General features: G+C 36.6%; 1 protein-coding gene across 1 annotated transcript in view; it reads right to left on the reverse strand.

Moving 5' to 3' along the window:
* The window catches only part of sema3fa (sema domain, immunoglobulin domain (Ig), short basic domain, secreted, (semaphorin) 3Fa), an 83,567-nt gene extending 79,589 nt beyond the window's left edge, over nt 1–3,978 (reverse strand). The window contains exon 1 of the mRNA XM_083532665.1: nt 3,957–3,978. The gene's annotated coding sequence lies outside the window, so the exon portion shown is untranslated. The remainder of the gene's footprint in view (nt 1–3,956) is intronic.
* Between the last annotated feature and the right edge of the window lie 2,982 nt (nt 3,979–6,960).

Here is a 6,960-nt window from a genome sequence, read left to right on the forward strand (position 1 = left end):
TAGGAACGACAGACTGGTTCAAGGTGGAGGTTGAACTGCATCAAGGATCGACTCTGAGCCCTTTCCTGTTTGCAGTGGTGATGGACAGATTGACAGACGAGGTCAGACAGGACTCTCTGTGGACTATGATGTTTGCAGATGATATTGTGATTTGTGGTGAGAGTAGGGAGCAGGTTGAAGAGCTTGGAGAGGTGGAGATATGCACTGTAGAGAAGGGAAGTGAAAGTCGGTAGGAGTAAGACAGAGTACATGTGTGTGAATGAGTGGGAGGGCTGTGGGGTGGTGCGGTTGCAGGGAGAAGAGGTGGTGAAGGTGGAGGAGTTTAGGTACCTGGGGTCAACAGTGCAAAATGGAGAGTGTGTTAGAGAAGTGAAGAAAAAAGTGCAGGCAGGGTGGAGTGGGTGGAGAAGAGTGGCAGGAGTGATTTGTGATAGAAGGGTATCTGCAAGAGTGAACGGTAAATTTTAAAGGACTGTGGTAAAACCAGCGATGTTGTATGGTTTGGAGACAGTGGCATTGACTAAAAGACAGGAGGTGGAGCTGGAGATAGCAGAGCTGAAGATGGTGAGGTTTTCATTACGAGTGATGAAGATGGACAAGATTACAAACGAGTTTATTCAAGAGACAGCGAATGTAGGCCTATTGAAATACTGTCAATTTGGTTTGACAGCATTTACGTTCTACTTTCCAAGTTGTCAAGTTTTTTTTCTCCCTGATCATTTTGGTTTCAAGGTGAATTCAGTGGCTTATGTTACATCTAGATTAGACTACTGTAACGCTTTACCATCTTGGTGTTCGAGTAAGTGCATAAAAAAGCTTCAGTTAGTCCAGTATGCAGCAGCAATAGTCTTTACCAGATCTAGAAAATATGACCACATCACCTATCTTTTAATCCAGTTTCCTCATTATAAAATACTTATACTGAAACATAAAGCACTTAATGGTCTTGCGTCGCAGTATCTGAGTGAACTTCTTTAGCATTATGGTCCCCCATGCCTACTTAGAACCTAAAGGTGCAGGCTATTTGTTGGTACCTGTAACATAACAAAAAATGTGGAATGTGAATACACACTAAGTGTATCACTTTAACATACCTGATATAGCATCAAGCTAATATAGTAATAATGTTTGTGAATGAACCAAACAGAAGAATCAGCAAGCAATAGAAAGGATAATTGTACAATTGTTTAAAATCAAAAATGTTTGGGGGGAAAACCAATGAACATGTATAAATAATACGAAGTGACACTAAACTGAGTTCAGGGTCAAACTAGGGACCCTTGAGCTGTAAGGCAGTAATGCTGCCTGAGAACATTTTCAATTTAAAGAAAAATCTGTGTTTTGAGTATAATCATTGAATGGGAATGCAACTGCATATAATTGGACTACTTGACACTCTGAAAGCATTTTTAACATCTGTGTTTCTCTGTTTTTATTGGCAGAAGTATGATTGTCTGTACAAGCATGTCAGCTTCTGTTTCAGGAGAACTCAAATAGAATTTTTTCACTGAGTAATCATAAATGTCTCAATGAAATGGTCCTGAATCTACAGAATGGTATTATGTAAATACGTCAACATTAATGGTTCCAAACTAGTGGCTCTTGGGTTTTGTTTAAAAATGACACTGACTCTGGTCGTTTGCCTAATTATTTCATTGCCAATTTCAAACCACTGGTTGGTTTTCCCTTCTTTATTACATGGGAGCAATGCCAAAGGTGACTGAATGGAGTGAAATCATCATTCCCACTTTTTTTTTTTTGTTTTCTTTCTTACTTTTTACAGCTTTTGAATGCCCTATCTGTCATATTAATGTGATTGCCTCACAAAAATAGTGCTTTCTGCACTCTAAAAAGAATATCAATTGAAACAAAGGAAATAAAAATATATTTTTCCATCCCACTAACTGGCTGAACTCCTCTGCCCAGCTCCAATATATTAAGAGAAAATGACTGACTGCCCTGACTGTTTGTGTCCACATTGGAGATCAGGCAGCTCACAACTGTCATCTCCTGTTAACCATCACTGCATACAAGCAGTCAATTAGCAACATAGATGCATATATAATACATACTGTACAGAAGACCATATAGATCTGTGAGTGATGTATATTATATGGTGACCAGGGGAGGGCTAAAAGGGGTAAAACTAAAAGTCAGCACTGAAGTGCCTAATAAGTCTTGGCATTTTTATTAGTGCAGCCCTTGAACTAAACATCTTTACAACAAAAACCTGAAAGCAAGAGAGGGATGACAGTGACAGGAACACTAATGCATTTAAATTTTTACAAATGATCACTGACATCTTGCAAGGATTTAGATTACATCATCAATAAGATCAATTGGTCATATATTTATATTATACTATATATGTTACATATTTTTTTAACTTTTGGCCAACTTATAAAATGACCCCATATTAAGTAAACCCATATTAATTTTATTAACATTGATTGGTAAAATAAGAGTTATTTTCATCTTTCAGCAATATCTCCAAATAGTATTTTATCTCTATTTATGTCTTATAGTTGTCCAGAAAGAGCAAGTCTGCTTAAAAAAAAAAAAGATGGTTATAGGATAAGGGATGATGTTTCAGAGCTAAAAAAAATAAGTGTAAAAAAAAAATTCTGTCAAAGCAAATTATCATCAATTCCTTCATCTGTGTGTGCAGTGAGCCAGAAATATTCCATTTCACTTCCTGTTTTTTTTCCTTTTTTTACCTGAATTGACTTCTTCCCTTATTACTAAACAGTATGTGTTTTTTATAGTGATGTGGCATGAAAAATTATAAATCAGAGAGAAAGAAGAAGAAAGTGTGAGAAAAAGAGCAACCATTATCTTTTATTAATAACTCATATTCATATGAATGAAACTGTCATTCATAGCTCGCACCCAGCCGTGTATTAATATCATTTTGTAACCTTAAAAAAGTATTTGTAATGAAATTATTATGAGCTGACACTTCACTTCCTAACCAAATCGAAATTCTATTGTGTTGTATCATGATCAATTAAATCCGGTTCCACCTTGTACACACACTAATCTGCGTTATGTCATATTTGACCTTAAGTGATATAAATTAACTTAATTGTCTGAAACAGGGGAGAAGAGTGCAATCATCACACAGACAAAAGGAAATGACTGGGTAAGAAAGCGTCTAAATTAGTTTGCTGAAAGATTTTATTTATAGCGATGATGAAAATAATAATAGTTAAAGCCTGTTTTGAAAAGGATGAGCCCTAGCATGTGAAGATATAATTTCCCTACATTACAGCAGTACAAAGGCGAAGTGTTGTTCTACCTATTAGATTATACCAAGTCCAATTTCAAACTCATTCCTATGGTCTCAAGTACACACACACACACACACACACACACACACACACACACACACACATGACACACAGTCACTCTTGGCATTTGCTGTGAATAGTGACTGGTATCAGGGGAGCAGCTGTGATGTAAACAGTGTCATGTGGCCCGATGTCTCCACTGATCCTGTAGGCATAACAAGGCAAGCCCAGGGGAACACGCCAACTACTCCAGGGCTTTTTCTCACACTAAGTGACAATAGAACAACAACATCATAAAACTGGGATTTTAACAAGAATGACAACCATTTAGTAATTGTTTTATACAAGTGTTCTGTTGTGTTTTATTTTTCAGCAGCTCATTAAAATTATGAGATAGAAGTAGAAGAAGAAGAAGAAGAAGAAGAAATGTTTTAATAATCTTTTCAATTAATTTTTATTGTGATTTTTTTTTTCAACTCATATTACAATTACTTGTATATGCTTTAAAAGCATATAAAAATTCATTTCACTGAAAATTTCATAAACAGTTCAATCTTATTCACATAATCTCTGAAAACTTCAGATTCAATGCTGCTGCCTTTGGTTGCCAAAGCCAGGGAGTAAACAGAGTGTGTGTCGATGGAAAGGGAGAAAAGCATATCTTACCTGCATGTGTTGAATTATTCAGTGGCAGGGCTGAGAAACATTGCTCAGGTCTATAGGTCACTGGTCACTAAACTTCATCATTAGCTCAATCTGTTGCATCAATACACCTAAAACATTTAAGCAAGACTGATATTAATATGCATTAAGAGTCCTTGCATATAGTACGTACAGATAAATGCATGCACAACGCATCAGAAGTCTCAAAGCAGCTCTGTGTGGATTGTGTTACCATAGAGACAGAGAGGTGAGCATTTCAATGTTAGAAGAGTAAACACTGGTGACTGAGACTCATTCAAAGTCAAAGTCAAATCATACACTGCTGTGAATCTGTTGGTTGAAAGGTTGTCCTATATGCAGAGATACAACATTTTATTTATTGCATATATAAATATATATATATTAAAATTAACAAACAAATAATAATATATACTATGACAAGAAGGTCTTTTAAAACACTTGATAATCCAATGTATGTTCTGACATAGCCCTACCCAGAAGTCACTGGATGTTCAGAAGGATATTGGATATCCTCTAAAATAGGACCTATGACTCCAATAACTTCCATAACCTTGAGAGAGGCCTTGATCTGACTGCTATGTTGCCAAAAGAACAACCCTAAAAATATAAGCTCCATAGATCACTTCCAGATTAGTCAACGGTTCCAATCAGTGCTACTGGGTGTCTTGAAGGCTACAATTTCAGAGACCTGTCACAAAATTGTTAATTTTTTTGAAATTAATTTTATATATGTTGGCACAGTGGGTATCCTTGCTCTTTTATAGCTCAAGAGTCCCTGGTTTAATCCTGAGCTCAGGTTACTGCCTGAGCAGGGTTTCACATGTTCTCTCCATGTTGTTCTGGGTTTCCTTTGAGTTCTCCAGTTTTCTCTTATATCTCAAAATCATAACATTAGGTGTACTGTATTGGCTGAATGTCAATGATTGTGTAGATGGTGCCCAACTCATGAAGTTATGTCCCATCCAGAGTTTCAAGCACAGTGTTCCTATTGCACCATTAATCATAATTTTTGTAAATGTTTGCTAAAATAAAAAAATATATAATTAATAATGCAGAACTACTTTTTATTAACAATGCAGAACTTACTGAAAATGTAATGCACATGCTGCAGAAATTTCCTTGCAAAATAATCTTCACCGATGTCCCTCTGTCTCTTAATTCATTTCAACACCTTTGATTTGTTGGTTAAGTGAAAAAATCTTCACCACATGGAGCATCCATTATTGTTCATTGTGGGAAAATCGTTGTTGCCAGAGAAAGTTGTAATATTGAGAAAATGACAAAATACTTGGCTGAAAGCTGGATGTGGTAAAGGGAAGGCCTAGGGTGGCACAGGCCCCATAGAAAATAAAATGGCCACCATCAGAACTCTGCTTCTGAAGCTGGCTGCTTGTAGTCTGTCATGAAAGCGTTTCAACATTTTAATAAAATCTGTTAGTGTTTCAATTTAGAACATTCATGAACATTTCAGCTATTGTTCAATCAAATTTTGGCAGAAACAGAGCTGGACCAACCCACCAACTAAAACGTGCCTTTTTTACCTGCACTTTTAATAACAACCATTATCAGATAAAAAGGACAGGAATTCTTTTTATATATATATATATATATATATATAACACCTTATAGCTTATATCCATGTCTATTTATCTGTTACCACATCACATAATTCTTTTGTCCAATCACATAATTATTCAATCAATCACTCAATTTCTTAAGAGAACTGATTCCTCTGCTGGGCAAAGTTTTAAAAGCAGTGTCATTTTAATGGTCCCTTGTTTTGGATGATTAAACCATGTGTGATAAAGTTACTCTGTTTAAGTTAGTGATATTCAATTTAAAATTCAAACAACTTATACGTAAAATTTTGATGCCTCAGTCGGCTAAAAATGTTATCGAAAGATAATTTAACTTACTCGTATATCTAATATTTTGTGTCAGCTTTGGGCCTCATCTCTCAAGTCCGTCTCGACACCCTGCTGACTGTTAAATAGATTAAGACTATAGATTCTGTTTTTGATAGCACTGCAGCATTGCATTTGAGCCAATATCAACAAAAAAATATAGCATATGGGTTAAATTTTCATTAGCAGAAATAAATTGAGATGTGGATATTTACTATTCATCCAACCTAGCCAAAAAGGAAGTTAGATGTCTGGCATTAGAAAGGCTGCATCTGATCTCTAGAAAGCAAACACAGGATGCGACTTTGATATTAATAGTAATATCTCAAGTATGATAGTAATATCTCAAGTATCAGAATTCGCACCTGCCTTGCCTAAACCAGTATGACACTGTCTGGTTTCCTGTTTCACCCTGTCACTCTATCTGTCTACCATCTTCTTTAGCTGCATCCTATGCTGACCTCAAGTTCCTCTGGACTGTTACTGCCAAAGGTTTCAGATAGTTTGGCTCAATGTTCTTGTCTTAAAACCTGGTAACACTGTGCAGTAAATGATGTGATCGAATGGAAAAAACGTCCTTGAAAGGGGTGTGTCATTTAGTGTTATGGTGTGATTTTTAAAAAAAAAAGTATGTATAAATAGATTTTCCTGAATCAACAAATAAATTCAGATGTTAGTGGTGCATTGGTGCATCCACTGACTTCCAATGACCACAGAGGATGTACTCCTTGACCTTTGGCCCTGAACTGTTGATAGCCGTCTGGTTCCTGTTTCCATGGTCGCTCGAGTAGACAGGCACTCCAGCCAGGATTAATGAAGGAATGGGGATTAAGTTTCAGGAGGACATGCTGGAAAGGGATAGCTCCCACTTTAAGACGTTGTTCAGTTCAATGGTGAAGTGCATTTTGTTGGTTTTGTTAGGGTGAAGCTGGGGTTGATGAGGACAAGGTAAGGCTGATTGGATGAGACAAGACAGCCAAGACACAAAAAAGGGCGTTGAGTTACACTCAAAAGCTGTGTTGGAGAGCTTAAATCCTCTGCACATGTTTCATGGAAGATATGGTGGACCACAGGGACCAGTG

This window comes from Silurus aristotelis (assembly GCF_946808225.1).
Source record: "Silurus aristotelis genome assembly, chromosome: 2".
NCBI lineage: Eukaryota > Metazoa > Chordata > Actinopteri > Siluriformes > Siluridae > Silurus > Silurus aristotelis.